We start from the raw sequence: 19,882 nt of genomic DNA, 5'->3' as shown, positions 1-19,882 counted from the left end.
GTACGTGGACCTCTCACTGTTGTGGCCTCTCCCGTCATGGAGCCCAGGCTCCGGACGTGCAGGCTCAGCGGCCATGGCTCATGGGCCCAGCCGCTCCGCGGCATGTGGGATCTTCCCGGACCGGGGCACGAACCCGTGTCCCCTGCATCAGCAGGCAGACTCTCAACCACTGCGCCACCAGGGAAGCCCTGCATTTTACTATTAAATACACTTTGTATTATCTTCTGTAGTGCTGCCTTAGTTGTCTTCAAGTAGTCCAATTTGTTGTGCTGCAAAGCATCAAGTGAATCTATCAGAATACCCTTAGACATTACCATAAATGCTAGGAGAACCTAACCAACATGGACGTAACTTAGAGTAACATTAATTGGATAATGATATAAATTCGATTATTAAAATGTGTCAGGGGGCTTCCCTGGTGGCGCAGTGGTTGAGAGTCCGCCTGCCGATGCAGGGGACACGGGTTTGTGCCCCGGTCCGGGAATATCCCACATGCCGCGGAGCGGCTGCGCCCGTGAGCCATGGCCACTGAGCCTGCGCGTCCGGAGCCTGCGCTCCGCAACGGGAGAGGCCACAACAGTGAGAGGCCCGCGTACCGCAAAAAAAAAAAAAAAAAAAATGTGTCAGGGACTCTGCTAAATCCATACATACTTTGTCTCATTTCATCCTCAGAACATCCCTATGAACTAAGTACTATTATTACCCATTTTTCAGAAAGTACACTGATATTTATAATTGTTAGGTAACTTTATTGAAGTTACATGGTTTTTGACCAACCTAAAGACTCTCACTCCTGGCTTCCCACTTTCAACCAGTCCACTAGTCTTCTATCCTATTGGAGAATTAGTATGAAGCAGGTCTCTCTTTTTTAAAATTTTTATTAGAGTATAGTTGATTTACAAGGGTTGTGTTAGTTTCAGGTATACAGCAAAGTGAATCAGTTATACACATATCCACTCTTTTTTAGATTCTTTTCCTGTGTAGATCATTACAGAGTACTGAGTAGGTCTCTTAATACAAGTCAAGTAAATATCTCATGAACTTTTTAAATAATATGTTCCAGTTTCATTTCTTGAATTCTTCTTGAATTTTACAATAAGTGATATTAGACTCAAAAATCTTACTTTTAGGAAAAAAAGCTGTCCAACAGAGCTTTCTGTGATGATAGAAATATGGTGTTCAAAATGATACACAGTAGACATTGTGGCTATTGTGCATTTGAAACAGGGCTAGTGTGACTGAAAAAATGAATTTAACTTTTATTTAATTGTAATTAAGTTTAAATTTAAGTAGATACATGTGACCATTACTTACCATATTGGACAGTGCAGTTCTACAGCATAAAGTTTCCATTTTTCAGAATAGTCTTTTGGCCATCTAAAATTCAGATCTTGCTTTTCTAGTTGCAAAATCATTTCTTAATATAACATGTTATGCAGAACCTTAATATATAGTCAAGAAAGAGTGAAGTTCCCCTGGTTACAGTGACAAAGGAGGGGAGAGCCTGGATTTTACAATAGGCACCTGACCTCTCCTCTTTCTGCTTACGCTTCACTCCAAGAAACCTCTAAGGAACTGGTAGGAGCTACCTGTAGGGCATCATTTGAAAGTAATTGATAAAAACATTGTAGTGCTTCTTCCATCTTATATCATTTCTTAAAGATTTGTAATATTGATTTTCTAATTAATTTTAAGAAAAACACTTATCAGGACCTTACCAAGGTGCTATAAACAATGATGCTAACATTAATGATACATATATCTTACCCTCATGTAACTTAGAGATTAGTTGAATTTTTTTTTAAAAGTCCAATGTTGCAAATATAGAAATAGAGTGTTTCAAATGCTATAGATGATACCAGTACAGAGAGCTAATGGGGGGGAGTACACGATGGAAAGAGAGGGAAGACTGCACATAAGACATAACACATAGGCTGAATTCTGAAGGAGTAGCAAGAGAGGGGACAGGGGATAGAGGTGGGGGAAGGACATTCTAAAACTACAGATTCTCTCTGTAGTCTAAGTAGTAACTATTTGAAGATATAAATTTATTTATGTCTTCAAAGGCCAGGTGAAATTTTTATCTTGGCTTACTTGTTGAGTTTTGCTGCTTTACCATAATCATTTCCTGTTTTTCCAATTGAAAAATAAATGTTTTTGGAAAAAAAAAATGAGAAACTAAATAAGAATACTTTGAATACCTTTGCTTTCTCTGTAATTTAGTTTCTTCTAGACACATTTCTCAAACTTGAAAAGAACATCAACTTTTTTTCCCCTGCTTTTCAATGGGTCTGGCAAAGCAGAACACAGAGATGTGTTTCATTGGGAATATCATGAACATCTTATGTAGAATTGTATACCCCTGAATATCATAAGCTAAAAGAGCCATGAAAACAAGAGCAATTTATTTCTGTGGGAATTTACAGTTTTTAGTGACTTCTATTTTTTAAATACATTCTATGAAGTTATAGTGGACAAATGTTTTTGTTGTCAAATAATGATTTCTCATGTTGTATGAAAACATGTTGGAAAAAAAGTGAGACAAGTGATCCCTGACTAGTGCCAACATGTTTGATGTTTTAGAAATCTGTGTTACCAGTTATAAGAGGCAGGCAATCTCAAGAAAGAATAGATATCTAGAGCAAAAAAGATAATTTTAACAAGTAACACCTGATTCCTAAATAACTAATTCTTAAACATTTGAGCTAAATAAAGAGTAACAAATTATGAGAAAGAAATGTTGAAAAGAGAAATCTAAATTAAAAACAAATGAACAGTAGGGCACAGAATATTTTTAAAATAATAAAAAACTCAAGTCAAAATAACTAGTTGAAAAAATGTTAGGACTCAGGCTAACCCAATTAAAGATCTTTTGATAATAATGTTCAGAATTACATTCTGCAAAACATTAAAAGTAAATATCATAGGTAAGAACATTTATAAATAAAGAACATGAGAATTTCATCCTCAGAGGAATGAGAGTATATAAACATTATTAAGTGAAAAACTGATGTAATTTAGAAATCAACATCTGAAATTCTTATAATAACCATACTTATCATGTTCTTTTCTCAAATATTGTTGTATTAACGTTGACTTATTGCCTATATATTTTCCTGCAAGTTGACGTAAACATATGGGTTACAGACTGTAGGGAACTCAAAAAGTATTACTTCTTGATGTTCATTGGTGTCTAGCTGATTTATTTTAGAACACTCTGCTATGTCTATCCTAATGGCATGTGCTATAATGATCAATGTGAATGAGATGTATTTCCTGACCGAGCCAATATAAAAAGCATGAAAGTGAAACATTGCAGAAGGGTAAAGCCATTTTTACTTCTGTTGGAAAAAACATATTTTACTGCCTTTGACCTTTTAGTGTTTTCTTGTGGTTAGCCATAACATCATCTAATTCTATAAAAAGCAGTCACTTCCAAAGTGGCATAAAATAAACTAAGATATCAGGGAAAGGGTGAAAACATTCAGTAACACCCAACATAGAACATAAAGGGCAAACGTGCACATCATCGACTACAATGTATTTTTGTTTAAGCTTTCATTATATCAAGATTTTAAACATATTTTAAGGTGCTTTCTAATAATTCCTATCATAAGATTTTTGAGTTTCTATTATTGTCATGCATTCTTTTTGAATTTGCATCCAGGACTAAATGTCCAGCTAGATAATAAATACAGTATGGTGTTCAGTTTAATTAGATGATTATGAAATTGTAGAATTCAAAGGATACTAATGTTTATTTAGTTCCTAAGTTATTTATTTATTTATTTATGTATTTGGCAGTACGCAGGCCTCTCACTGTTGTGGCCTCTCCCGTTGCGGAGCACAGGCTCCGGACGCGCAGGCTCAGCAGCCATGGCTCACAGGCCTAGCCGCTCCGCAGCATGTGGGATCTTCCCGGACCGGGGCACGAACCCGCGTCCCCTGAGTCGGCAGGCGGACTCTCAACCACTGCGCCACCAGGGAAGCCCATTTATTTATTTTGATTGTATTCTTGTCTATAAGTCTCACATAACCCTACTTTATTAAATTTTATACTAAGTGGGTTAAGATGCTTGCTCAAGGCCAACTACTAAAAAATGAGTTAGCGGGCTTCCCTGGTGGCGCAGTGGTTGAGAGTCCGCCTGCCGATGCAGGGGACACAGGTTCGTGCCCCGGTCCGGGAAGATCCCACATGCCGCGGAGCAGCTGGGCCCGTGAGCCATGGCCACTGAGCCTGCGCGTCCGGAGCCTGTGTTCCGCAACAGGAGAGGCCACAACAGTGAGAGGCCCGAGTACCGCGATTAAAAAAAAAAAAAAAGAGTTAGCAAGGTCTTCTAATTCCTGAATCCTATCTATCCCACATATATATATACACACACACACACACACACACACACACACACACAGACATAGACATAGACACAGACACATATACTTCCTCCCAGATATTTCAGTCAATAACTCCAAGGAAGGTGGCCCAATGGTTTCAACATGAAACCATTCTGGGTCATCTAATCAACCCTCTTGGTTTTGGTTCTGGCAACTGAAGGACAAAAAGATTAGTCCAAAGAGGAAGGTGGTCTGAGAAAGTCCCCTCCTGACTTTCTTGAGGGAACTTTCCAATACATAATGCTGTTTCTGTATCTTTCCCGTAATTTTTTGCCTATTCAACTTAATATGTTTTCGTGTTTTTTACTAAGATGTGAAAATACAAAGCTTCTGTCACTTGGCTAGCATTAAAAATGACTCCAAATACTTATGGTTCAGTGGTTCTCAACTTCAGTTGTGCTCCAAAATCAATCACTATATATAATTATTCCAATACAAATAGTTAAGCATCACCCTTGGAATTCCTGATTTAGTTGAGGCCCTAGCATCTGTATTTTGACAAAATGCTACAGGTACCCTCACAAACACAATGACAACAGCAATAATCATAGCTAACACATAACCACTTACAAAGCTTTCTAGGTGTCAAGCACTATCTAAGCCCATTAAACATATTAACTCATTTAATATTTAGAACAACCCCATCATTGAGGTAACTATAAGTGTGTGATTTTCAGATAAGGAAACTGAGACAGAAAGAATTGAGGTGATAATCACAAGGTCACATAGCCAGAGTGGAGAAGCTAGGATTAAACACCAATTTTGTGGGGCTCTGTGATCTTAAATGGTTTTATGTTCATTACTCAATCTCACTGCATCTCTTCATGAGGGCAGGAAAACAATTTTTTTAGGTAAATGGAATCTTAATATATCTACTCACACATTAAGAAAACAAAACTTCTGAGAAGCTAAATGTCTTTCTATTCATAAAACTAGTAATTGAGAGACCTAGTATGCTACTGCAGATCCAGTACTGTTTCTCCAAAAACACCACCTTTCTGTCACAGCAATTTTGCTTTTCTCTAAGTATGATATTTAATATAGGGACTGTATTATTCATAATGCTTAGCTGAAAGCAACAGAAGTAATTTTTGGTTTTAAAATGAAAAAGAGCTGATCAAAATTATACTGGGAAGCTCACAGAATTGTGAGAAAGATGGGTCAATACTCAAGTTCCGAGAATCATGGCCCAAAATACTCCAAGAATGGTGGCCCAAAACTCTCCAAGGAAAACAGCTTGTGCCATTGCTGCCTCTGGGATGCTCAGCTGTCAAGAGCGCAACTTGACTGCAACCAAAACTCTGCCAGCACTGACATCAGTTCTAGGACCAGAAGTCAAAATTGTAAGCATTACGACTCTTGAAAATCCAATGTCAATTAAATGAATCCTATATAAAGTGTACTTACTACCCAAGAGGATTGCTGCCAAATAAAGCTTCACTTGAGCAAAGTGCATTGCTGGAATCCTGAATCATGTGTTGCACTGCAAAGAAAAGTGAGAACGTGCATTTCTCGGTTTCTACCTTGGGGAGGTGAAACTGTTACAGCAAGCAGAACATGACAAGGTTGTTCAAAAGGTGCTGACAAGAGTCACGTGGAAGCTAGAAAAATATGGAGAGTCAGAAAGGGATTAGAGATGGATGACTTCAATGCAGACTTTGAAATTTAAACTCTTGGAATATTAGAGAAAGAATATACAATTAATTAGGAGGATACCTTAAAATAAGTTGTAACTGCACACTTCACTAAAAGGCTGAGAGAGTTGTTTTCCAATTTTGGATTTCAGTTGCAATGCTTTTGATAGATATACTGAAAAAAAAAGAGAGTCTGGGAGAAGGATCTAGATATCAATACTACTCCCATTCATTGCTAGCAGTGTAGTCCTGTGTAAGTTTTTGTTACCATTTAAAAAGCCATGTCTCCATGCCACAACGAAGATCCTGTGTGCTGCAACTAAGACCCAGCATAGCTAAAATAAAAATAATAAATAATTTTTTTTTAAAAAGCCATGTCTCTATCAGGGAATAGAAATAATACTTACTTTACAGAGTTATTTGAGGATTAAATGAGAGTGCAAGTAAAATACCTGACACCAAAATATCAGTCCAATTTCTCCATCCCCTTTGGAAAATTTTTGTAATATGTTAGAAACATTTTGAAACCAATGCCATTAATAAACAAATACACGCAAATTACTCTACTCATGACCTTCCAAAGTGGACTTGACCACTGCACCCTTTATGACCCTCAGTACCAAAGAAGAGACTTTGGGCTTCCCTGGTGGTGCAGTGGTTGAAAGTCTGCCTGCCATGTCCCGGTCCGGGAAGATCCCACATGCCGCGGAGCTGCTGGGCCCGTGAGCCATGGCCGCTGAGCTTGCGCGTCCGGAGCCTGTGCTCCACAACGGGAGAGGCCACAACAGTGAGAGGCCCGCGTACCGCAAAAAAAAAAAAAAAAAAAAAAAAAAAAACCCTTTATCATAACTTCTAAATTTATATTCCCTCTTATTTTTTTAACACATCTATTAATCTCCTCTACTAGATCCTATATCCCTTGAAGCCAGGATATGGTGTGAGGCAAACACAGAGGACTACCTACCAAAACATACATTTTTCCTTTTCTAGTCATTAATAGAATCCTGATTTTATTCATTGAAATAATGAGCCCCACAGGAAACCTACAGAGTACAGACCCTGTTAAAGCTACTATGCCATGTGACTGAGTTCTATGTAGTGTGGAACTGCTGGAAACGCATGTTAAAAGGATGGGGTACTTTTTAAGTTTCTTTCTCCTTCTGCCTTCCTGCTCCTGGAACCAAAGATAATAGCTGAAACTCCAGCAACCATCTTGGTCCATGTGGTAACCTTGAGAATGAAAATCATATGAGGCAAGGAAGAGAAACAGAAGGAACCAGGGAACAAGAGAACTTTGTGCAGCTGCAGTATCAGCACGGCATTGCCTCCCTCTGGACTTCTTATATATGAGGGAACAACATTTGTATCTTTTAAACATTAAGAATCAAATCTCCAAACTCAATATGTAACTGACCCATACTGTCTTTCATTTAAATTTCTATTCCCAGACTTATAACAATGCCTGAGACATTGTAAGTATTTAATAAAAATTGGATTAATTAATTCATCTATGGTTTTAAGCCAAATATAAATGACTTCTGATGTGTCTATGACTTCACTTGAACACATACAATAATAGAAAATTTCCTATCTAATGAGACAGTAAATAGAATAGTCACCTGAAGATGAGAAAAAATGTGGGATATGTATTTACCTTTTCTAAGTATAATTATATTCAAATGAAAAGTGAGAGATTGAAAAATGACTTGCCTATATCTGCTTATTTTTCTATAGCTCTTCTTGAGAACATGTGAAGTACTCTTTTTAGATAACTTTTTGCTAGTGTGCAATAGGCTGGAACGAAATTTCAGAAAAGAAGTTCGCTCAATCATGTATTTTCACTATTTGGGGTGGGAAATTTAGTTACAGCATAAGTACTGTTTCAGAAAAGCTCTAAAAGGAATATGAGAAGTGGATATAAAAAATTAATATACTAAGTGTACACAATCTGAAAAGATGGTGCTAAAGACAAACAAAGTGGGGCTACATCTCTGCTCTGGCTGTTTTCATAAAACCCTTCCAGGGTAGCTCTTCATAGAAAGTCCCCCTGTGACTTGAGCCACCAGTGATGCAGCTCCAGCGGGAATAAGCCAGCTCTCATGTGCTGGGCAGGACTGGTTCCAGCACCCACACCTTGAAGGTCTTTTCCTTGTGTTTCCTGCCTAGAGAAGTTCCTTTAGCATTTGTTGTAAAGCTGGTTTGGGAGGACCTTCAGGATGGTGGAGGAGTGAGATGTGGAGATTGCCTTCCTCCCACAAATACATCAAAAATACATCTACATGTGGAACAACTCCTAAAGAAGTTGATGCTCCGGCTGGGTGTCAGGCCTGAGCCTTTGAGGTGGGAGAGCCGAGTTCAGGACATTGGTCCACTAGAGAACTCCCAGCCACTCATAAGATCAATCGACAAGAGCTCTCCCAGAGATCTCTGTCTCAACACTAAGATCCAGCTCCACTCAACAACCAGCAAGCTGCAGTGCTAGACGCCCCATGCCAAACAACTAGCAAGACAGAAACACAACCCCACCCATTAGCAGAGACACTGCCTAACATCATGATAAGTTCACAGGAACCCAAAACACACCACTGGATGCAGTCCTGCCACCAGAAAGACAAGAACCAGCTTCATCCACCAGAACACAGGCACCAGTCCTCTCAACCAGGAACCTACACGACCCAGTGAACCAACCTTACCCACTGGGGATAGACACCAAAAACAACGGGAACTATGAATCTACAGTCTGTGAAAAGGAGACCCCAAACACAGTAAGTTAAGCAAAATGAGAAGACAGAGAAATACACAGCAGATGAAGGAGCAAGGTAAAAACCCACCAGACCAGACAAAAGAAGAGAAAATAGGCAGTCTACCTGAAAGAGAATTCAGAGTAATGATAGTAAAGATGGTGCAAAATCTTGGAAATAGAACAGAGAAAATACAAGAAACGTTTAACAAGGAACTAGAAGAACTGAAGAGCAAACAAACAATGATGAACAACACAAAAAATGAAATTAAAAATTCTCTAGAAGGAATCAATAGCAGAACAACTGAGGCAGAAGAATGGATAAGTGACCTGGAAGATAAAATAGTGGAAATAACTACCACAGTGCAGAATAAAGAAAAAAGACTGAAAAGAATTGAGGACAGTCTCAGAGATGTCTGGGACAACAATAAACACACCAACATTCGAATTATAGGGGTCCCAGAAGAAGAAGAGAAAAAGAAAGGCACTGAGAAAATATTTGAGGAGATGATAGTTGAAAACTTCCCTAACGTGGGAAACAAAATAGTCAATCAAGTCCAAGAAGCGCAGAGAGTCCCATACAGATAAATGTAAGGAGAAACTCACCAAGACACATATTAATCAAACTATCAAAAATTAAATAAAAAGAAATAATATTAAAACCAACAAGGGAAAGGCAGCGAATAGCATACAAGTAAATCCCCATAAGGTTAACAGTTGATATTTCAGTAGAAACTCTGCAAGCCAGAAGGGAATGGCAATGCATATTTAAAGTGATGAAAGGGAAAAACCTACAATCAAGATTACTCTACCCAGCAAGGATCTCATTCAGATTTGATGGAGAAATTAAAACCTTTACAGACAAGCAAAAACTAAGAAAATTCAGAGCACCACTGGGCCAGCTTTGGAAGAAATGCTGGGAGAACTTCTATAGGCAAGAAACACAAGAGAAGGAAAAGACCTACAATAAAAAACGCAAAACAATTAAGAAAATGGTAATAGGAACATACATATTGATAATTACCTTAAATGTAAATGGATTAAATGCTCCAACCAAAAGACATAGAGTGGCTGAATGGATGCGAAAACAAGACCCATATATATGTTGTCTACAAGAGACCGACTTCAGACCTAGGGACACATACAAACTGAAAGTGAGTGTATGGAAAAAGATATTCCATGCAAATGGAAATCAAAAGAAAGCTAGTAGCAATTATATCAGACAAAATAAACTTTAAAATAAAGACTATTACAAGAGACAAAGAAGGACACTACATAATGATCAAGGGATCAATCCAAGAAGAAGATATAACAATTGTAAATATTTATGCACCCAACAAGAAGCACCTCAATACATAAGGCAAATGCTAACAACCATAAAAGGGGAAACTGACAATAACAGAATAATAGTGGGGACTTTAACACCCCACTTTCACCAATGGACAGATCATCCAAAATGAAAATAAATAAGGAAACACAAGCTTTAAATGATACATTAAACAAGATGGACTTAATTGATATTTATAGGACATTCCATCCAAAAACAACAGAATACACTTTCTTCTCAAGTGCTCATGGAACATTCTCCAGTATAGATCATAACTTGGGTCACAAATCCAACCATGGTAAATTTAAGAAAATTGAAATCATATCAAATATCTTTTCCTACCAAAACGCTGTGAGACTAGATAACATTTACAGGAAAAAAAACAGTAAAAAATACAAACACAGGGAGGCTAAACAATACACTACTAAATAACCAAGAGATCACTGAAGAAATCAAATAGGGAATCAAAAAATACCTAGATATAGATGGCAATGAAAACACTATGACCCAAAACCTATGGGATGCAGCAAAAGCAGTTCTAAGAGGGAATCTTATAGCAATACAGTCCAACCTCAAGAGATAAGAAAAATCTCAACTAAACAACCTAACCTTACCCCTAAAGAAATTAGAGAAAGAAGAAAAAAAAAAAACCCCAAAGTTAGCAGAAGGAAATAAATCATAAAGATCAGATCAGGAATAAATGAAAAACAAATGAAGGAAATGATAGCAAAGATCAATAAAACTAAAAGCTGATTCTTTGAGAATATAAACAAAATTGATAAACCATTAGCCAGACTCATCAAGAAAAAAAGGGAGAAGACTCAAGTCAACAGAATTAGAAATGAAAAAGGAGAAGTAACAAGTGACACTGAAGAAATACAAAGGATCATGAGAGATTTTACTACAAGCAACTATATGCCAATAAAAAGGACAACCCTGGGGCTTCCCTGGTGGTGCAGTGGTTGAGAGTCTGCCTGCCGATGCAGGGGACACGGGTTCATGCCCCGGACTTGGAATATCCCACATACCGCGGAGCGGCTATGCCCATGAGCCATGGCCACTGAGCCTGCGCGTCCGGAGCCTGTGCTCCGCAAAGGGAGAGGCCACAACAGTGAGAGGCCCGAATATCGCAAAAAAAAAAAAAAAAAAAAAAAGGACAACCTGGAAGAATTGCAAAAATTCTTAGGAAAGCACAACCTTCCAAGACTGAACCATGAAGAAATAGAAAATATAAACAGACCAATCACAAGCACTGAAATTGAAACTCTGATTAAAAATCTTCCAACAAACAAAAGCCCAGGACCAGATGACTTCACAGGCAAATTATATCAAACATTTAGAGAAGAGCTACCACCTATGCTTCTCAAACTCTTCCAAAATATAGCAGAGGGAAGAACGCTCCCAAACTCATTCTACAAGCCCACCATCACCCTAACACCAAAACCAAAGATGTCACAAAAAAATGAAGACTATAGGCCAATATCACTGCTGAATATAGATGCAAAAATCCTCAACAAAATACTAGCGAAAAGAATCCAACAGTACATTTAAAGAATCATACACCATGATCAAGTGGGGTTTATCCGAAGAATGCAAGGATTCTTCAATGTATGCAAATCAATCAATGTGATACACCATATTAACAAATTGAAGGATAAAAACCATATGATCATCTCAATAGATGCAGAACAAGCTTTTGACAAAATTCAACACTGATTTATGATCAAAACTCTCCAGAAAGTAGGCGTGGAGGGAACCTACCACAACATAATAAAGGCCATGTATGACAAACCCACATCCAACATCATTCTCAATGGTGAAAAACTGAAACCATTTCCACTAAGATCAGGAATAAGACAAGGTTGCTCACTCTCACCACTCTTATTCAACATCGTTTTGGAAGTTTTAGCCACATCAATCAGGGAAGAAAAGGAAATAAAAGAATCCAAATTGGAAAAGAAGAAGTAAACGTGTCACTGTTTGCAGATGACATGATACTATACATAGAGAATCCTAAAGATGCTACCAGAAAACTTCCAGAGTCAGTCAATGAACTTGGTAAAGTAGCAGGATACAAAATGCACAGAAATCTCTTACATTCCTATACAGTAATGATGAAAAATCTGAAAGAGAAATTGAGGAAATACTCCCATTTACCACTGCAACAAAAAGAGTAAAATACCTAGGAATAAACCTACCTAAGGAGACAGAAGACCTGTATGCAGAAAACAGTGAGACACTGATGAAAGAATTTAAAGATGGTACAAACAGTTGGAGACATATACCATGTTCTTAGATTGGAATAATCAACATTGTGAAAATGACTATACTACCCAAAGCAATCTACAGACTCAATGCAATCCCTATCAAACTACCAATGGCATTTTTCACAGAACTAGAACAAAAAAAATTTCACAATTTGTTTGGAAGCACAAAAGACCCCGAATAGCCAAAGCAATCTTGAGAAAGAAAAATGGAGCTGGAGGAATTAGGCTCCCAGACTTCAGACTATACTAGAAAGGTACAGTTATCAAGACAGTATGATACTGGCACAAAAACAGAAATATAGATCAATGGAACAGGATAGAAAGCCCAGAGATAAACCCACACACATATGGTCACCTTATCTTTGATAAAGGAGGCAAGAATATGCAATGGAGAAAAGACAGCCTCTTCAATAAGTGGTGCTGGGAAAACTGGACAGCTACATGTAAAAGAATGAAATTATAACACTTCCTAACAACATACACAAATATAAACTGAAAATGGATTAAAGACCTAAATGTAAGGCCTGACACTATTGAACTCTTAGAGGAAACAATCTTTGACATAAATCACAGCAAGATCATTTTTGTCCCACGTGCTAGAAAAATGGAAATAAAAACAAAAATAAACAACTGAGACCAATGAAACTTAAAAGCTTTTGCACAGCAAAGGAAACCATAAACAAGATGAAAAGACAACCCTCAGAATGGAAGAAAATATTTACAAATGAAGCAACTGACAAAGGATTAATCTCCAAAATATACAAGCAGCTCAGGCAGCTCAATATCAAAAAAACAAACAACCCAATCCAAAAACGGGCAGAAGACCTAAATAGACATTTCAGCAAAGAAGACGTACTGATGGCCAACAAACACATGAAAGGATGCTCAACAGCACTAATTATTAGAGAAATGCAAATCAAAACTACAATGAGGTATCACCTCACACTGGTCAGAATGGACACCATCAAAAAATATACAAAGAATAAATGCTGGAGAGGGTGTGGAGAAAAGGGAACCCTCCTACACTGTTGGTGGGAAGGTAAATTGATACAGCCACTGTGGAGAACAGTATGGTGGTTCCTTAAAATACTAAAAATAGAACTACCATACAACCCAGGAATCCTACTACTGGGCATATACCCTGAGAAAACCGTAATTCAAAAAGAGTCATGTACCACAATGTTCACTGAAGCTCTATTTACAAGAGCCAGGACATGGAAGCAACCTAAGTGTCCATAGACAGATGAATGGATAAAGAACATGTGGCACATATATACAATGGAATATTACTCAGCCATAAAAAGAAACGAAACTGAGTTATTCGTAGTGAGGTGGATGGACCTAAAATCTGTCATACAGAGTGAAGTAAGTCAGAAAGAGAAAAACAAATACTGTACGCTAATACATATATATGGAATCTAAAAAAAAAAAAAAAAGATTCTGAAGAACCTAGGGGCAGGACAGGAATGAAGGTGCAGATGTAGAGAATGGACTTGAGGACATGAGGAGGGGCAAGGGTAAGCTGTGATGAAGTGAAAGAGTGGCTTGGACATATATACACTACCAAATGTAAAATAGATAGCTAGTGGGAAGCAGCCGCATAACACCGGGAGATCTACTCGGGGATTTGTGACAACCTAGAGGCGTGGGATAGGGAGAGTGGGAGGGAGACGCAAGAGGGAGGGGATATGGGGATATATGTTTACGTATAGCTGATTCACTTTGTTTTACAGCAGAAACTAACACACCATTGTAAAGCAATTATACTCCAATAAGGATGTTTTTAAAAAATTTTAAGAAGTGTACACAATATATTTTTTGTACTCTATCTCTTTAAAAAAAAAAAAAAGCCTGGGTTTGTCTTTTAAAACATTCCCTTACATTATTGAGAAAGGAATGGGAAGGGAATATGGGGTATAGGATATAGCTGGAGAATTGATTTTAAGTACAAAGGAGAGACATTGGCTATAAAAGAGGGAATACAGAGTTTGAATGTCAGTGAGGTAGATCTGTGGCTGTGTGGTAGATGGAAGGTGAGGGGCTTCTGGTGTGGTGTCTTTTCTCTTTGGAGGTATGCGTCTAGCAGATCAAGTGTGTGGTTTTGTGATGTTCAGATCTTACATATCTTTCCTGAAAAGTTTGTCTACCTGATCTATTCTACTGACAGAAGTTTGCTCCCTTTATGAGGGTAGATTTGTAAATTTTCTTCATAAGTCTGTCAATATTTGCTTTATATATTTTGAAAGTATTTCATAGTGCTAGAGTTCTGTCTTCTCTATCATATATTAGAAACTTTGTCATATATTTTATATAGTCAATCTATATTTAGATACTCAATATTCATTCCTACATTGCAGACTTTCATTATGAGATCATTTTCCTTTATGTTAAAGTTTATCATATGCTGGATCCAGTCTGCCTGCCTTCCCAGATTCGCTTGGCCCATTTACCCTCTGGGCTTTTGCTTTTTTGTTATATTGAAAGACCATGTCACACCAGTTCTTTTCACCTAATCTCCTCAGACCTCTGGTTGTCTGAACCTTCCTGGAGTGAGGGGCCAGCTGCAGCAAAGCCTCTGATCAACATTTTTCTGTGGAGTACTCAAGAGACCAGTGCCTAGGTATGACCCGATATGACCCAGGGAGGCTATGACTATTCCCTCCACACTGGGATCACTTACTGTACTTTCATCCCATGTTTGCTTTCTGGAAACTTTCCTTACTTTATTACTATTGATACATATATATGTAGATACATATGAACATACCCTTTATTACTATATGTATTTACCTACAGGCACATGTATATATACATATGTGTATATACATATGTATAGATGTGTATATATATGATATTTTGTACAAGGACAGTTTTACATGATAGCAAATGTAGATAATATGGCTTTAAAGAAAGATTATTTTTCTTATACTTTTTAATTTTCTTATTTTGATAATAAACGTATCTTATTTCAATAATTAGAAGTACTGATGAAGTTATTTCCAAAGAAGAGAAATAAAAATATGAAATTATCAAATCCTATCTACAATAACAGTATCTCATTTCTAATATACCTTGAATTTGAAATAGTTATATTTCAAAGAAATATTGAAAATATTGTCCCTTCTTATAGCATAAACTAGGGATTTTTTGGCGGTGAAACATTGATTTGCAAACAGTTTACATTTTTCAGATTTGAACTTAAAAATATTAATTTAGAAATAAAAGATTTTCAAAATCAAAAGGTTATATAGCTAAATATAGTTTTTTTCTAATATTAAGTAAATGTTCTCTAATTACAGTTTTTTTATATGTAAGTACATTGTAAGTTATCTATATTTTATGTTTTAATACACTAATTTGAATATATTCTACCATAATTATACAAATAAATGATAAATATAATTTAATATAGGTAAATGAGGTCAGAGATTATGAAGAAAAGATTAATAACATATGCAGATGACACTTCATAACATAGCTTATCTAGGGAATACCTTACATTAGAAATTTTCATTGCTCTAGAGGTCTGTAACAGCATTAAAATACATTTCTTGATTATAAAGTAATTATATTTTTCAGCACCATGGAATCACTTTACTAAAAATGTAGAAATGAGAGAGAATTGAAATGCTTATGACATGTACCCAAGTACTTCTGAAATATCAAAAGGCAGTCACTGACTCCAAATAATCAACTGAAAAAAAAAACCCAAAACAATTTATGAATAATATAATAAGTAAATATAATTATTGGGATGATGGCTTTTATAAAAATAATTGTGTGAGAACACATATTTTCTAATAATAAAAAGGCAGTATGTACTAAAATATTTCAAAGGCATGTTTTGCTAATAAATTGGAGAGCTCTAAAGTGGAAACCAGTCAGCCTCATGCTCGAAAGCAACTCGGTGATTCCCACGTGGACTGGATCCACTGGTTTAGAGTATACAGGGTATATATAGGCTTTATACCTTGAGTTTAGGACTTAGAATTTTGTTTCTATCAGTGGGCCATCATTGGAAGCTTTTAAACAGAGGAAGAATGTCTGCTTTAAAATAACCTCTGTGTTATAGTCTGGATGAAGGGAGCACAGAAGACATGGAGATGAGTAGAAGTAATTAAAAAGCTAATTAAAACTCTCTTACACAGAGGAATTCCAAATAATGTATGTACATATTCTGCCTTCAAAGAGGTGGAGCTTAACTGGCTACCCCTTAAGTGTGGGCTATAAGTGGTGACTTCCTGGATTAGAGCATAGGAAGGGGGGAAAAATGAGTAAATTTATAGTGGAGAAATTGACAAACACTACCTTAACAAGTTGATCAAGTTTAACGTTGGCAATGATAAACCATCTCAATAGTATGCACCCCTTGGTATGATGTGCTGAGAATGGCGTTTTACTTCTGTGATCTTCCTCCCAGAAACCCATAATCTCTCTTGAATCATGAGAAAACTGCCTCAAAACAAAATTATCAAAAACAAGGGAAAGACTGAGAAACTGTCACAGTTTCTTGCTCTTTCAAGTTCAGTCAGTGATTTTCAGCCCTGGTTGCACATTAAAAAGACCTGGGGAACTTTCAAAAATTGATGAAGATACATAGACAGCATTCCCTTGATTAAGGTTTAAGTTGGGATGGGGGCAGGCGTTGATTTTTTTTTTAATTTAAAGAGCACACAAGAGTTTACAATATATAGCTAGAATTGAGAACCACTAAGTTAGAGCTTCTAGTAGAGAAATAGAGAAATTAGACTTCTATACTGTCATTTAATTAATCTCTATTGTTTCTCTACCTTCAAGACTTTCTTAACCGTGACTCCCTACTCCTTATTAACTCCAGTAACATTTCAGCAGCATTTCTACCTAAAACTCAAGTATTTTCTATCACTAGTTCTTTACACTCACAACTTTCTCTCTCTTCCGAGAGCAAGTGGACCAAGTCTGGTGTCCATTTTCTTGAGCTCAGACCTCTGAAGACCAGTACCTGACTGGGAAGCCTGGCAAGTATCTTGAATGCATCAAAATATTTTCATATCTCAGATCTCATTGCCTAAAGAATTTATATGGCAATATCAAGATGGTGTTTCTTAAAGTTTCTCAACTTACTGAAAATATATAATGTGGTATATACCCAGCTTCTCATTATAAACATTCCATTTAGAATAACACATCTCCCCAGTCTTGATCTCAAGAGCTTCTGGCATAGTTTACCTCTGACTTTTAAATTGTATACCATGCACCATGAAAGCTCCTGTCAGGCTGTTCTTCAATTGCTTTTATCATAAGTCTAACAACTTGGCCACCATGGTGATTTGCACTGTTTGCTTTTCTGGATGATGATTTAATCAGAGGAGCAGCTGAACACTGCACCCGAGATTCAGAAGTCCTGATGATAGATTTCAAAATCTCATATAAGTATTACTGGATCTCCTTTGGTCTGCTGTGCTATCATTCCAAGCCCTGCCTGGAGACCAATTTCTGCCATGGTGTTGGGATGTGTGGATCACAAGTGAGACTAAGTCTAAAATGTGTGAAGAAAAATGTGGAGTTTTCCTTAGTCTTTCCTGGGGAGGCAAGAAAGAGACCACCCCAAGCTGAGTGTGGGAGGAAGTATAAAACATAATACATCTTATAACAAAAGTTCCTAAATTAAGCTTTAGTCATCTCTAGCAGTGGTGATGTGTCTAGGGATGCCCCAGCTCACAAGAAAATGTCCAGTTGGTTGTGTCCAGTGCCACTTTACTTATGGGTCTTCCCTTCATCGTGCTCACCCATCATGAGGTCTCCAGCCTCCCACCCTCTGTTCAAAGCTGTTTGGGAAGTGGATTGTCCATATCCCAGGTGAGGGGAGAAAAAAATTATGGGGTTTAAGGGTTCTGGATGATCAATGGGCAATCTCTCGGAAGGTGGTTTAGTCCCCTTTCTGCTTCTCCAGTCAGCATCAATCACAGCAGTGATCAGCTCTGGGAAAAAATTAAAAAATTTTCCTCAGGATCAATCTTTCTCAAAGGGAAGGGAAAGAAGAATCATTGTCTATAACATAACATTAGTCCCTGTCATGATTAGATATGCCATGCAAAACTTTTGAAATTTCTTAAATTGGCAAATGACATGAAGAAAATAATGTTTGAAGAAGACATCATCTTCATAGCATTGATTGATTGTAACTTCAGGGAGGACAGCTGTTAGAAGACTATCACTGCCATGTAAATACAAGTTGATTAAATGCAATTACTAAGTTAGGGTTTGCGTGCGTGTTAAAGAGAATTTGACTCTGAGAGATAGTTCATAAGGAAAAACATCTTGCAAAAACAAACAAGTAAAATGATTTCCAGATTTAAAATTATATCTTATATGCACACAAGGCAGAGAGGAGTCAAAATAGCTTCAATGTTTCTAGACTATACAGTGGTACCGTGTGGTGAATTTGATTATCACAAGGCAGTGCTAGCCTGTGTTTCTCTGAGTAGCTTTGTCCCTCAATTGGTGCTCAGCTCCTGTGTCCACAATACTCATAAGCCTCCTTTCTACATCTTACAGTATTCCATCTGGTGCACTAAAAGTGGATACCATACAAATATATACACTTCCAAAAGATCTAAAGATATCTCAAGAGAAGACTATGGAACTATTTTCTTCTCTTTTCTTACTTTTAAACTCAACTAAGAAGCAACTTTTTTTTGCCCCCTCTGAGTCATCGTCTTTTATCATCTCTTCGGTTCACTGTTGTATTTTTTTTCTCCTTCATGTAAAGATGGTGGTGCAGAATACTGATGAGAAAATGCTTATTTTAAAATGGCTCGTTTCTTTGAACACAGCAAACCTGATCTGCATTTTTACAGATGTTCCCCTGGTCTGACCTCTGCCTTCTGAGGGTTATAGGTAGTCTCAGAGCAAAAGGAAGAAAACAAAAATTCTGAACTGCAGATTCTTCTTGATTGGCAAACGAGGAGTTAGAGAACAAACATCAAAAGCAATTGCTGGAGGCTAAATAGGGTTTCTATTTCATTCCTAAATTAGTTTCTCCATGTAATAGTAGGTCCAATTTTCAAGACAGTCGCTATTCAACAAATACCTTTTTGGAGGGAGAACAGGAAAAGAGAGTAGATTGTGTATAGGAGCAGAGTTGGTTCCACTTTTGCTTTTAGAAATGTGCAGATGACTAGTAGGACAATACCTAAAATAATAGTGGCTTGTCCTAGTATGAGAAACTCTGCAGCTCTTTTTAAATTGAAATTACAAGCATGGTTTAAATTTTTTCTTTAATGGGCCTCTATTATTTTTCAGAATCGGAAACAAATTGATGCATAAGGATAGTATTATAACACTATTATATTAGAAACCTCCAAAATGGTATATAGATTATTTCACTGGTTTGATAAGATTTTCAGATATCTATCACTTTTGTGATAGATAAATAAATTAACAGTTGAAAGGAGAATGGATAATTTTCCAAAGAAATTAGCATTTACCTCGCTGTTATGATTCAAACATTTTGATAGCAGTGGCCATTTTACTGTCTGAA

Source organism: Tursiops truncatus, chromosome 12 (assembly GCF_011762595.2).
Source record: "Tursiops truncatus isolate mTurTru1 chromosome 12, mTurTru1.mat.Y, whole genome shotgun sequence".
Classification (NCBI taxonomy): Eukaryota; Metazoa; Chordata; class Mammalia; order Artiodactyla; family Delphinidae; genus Tursiops; species Tursiops truncatus.
The sequence above is the reverse complement of the archived record's forward strand: the minus strand, read 5'-3'. Positions refer to the sequence as shown.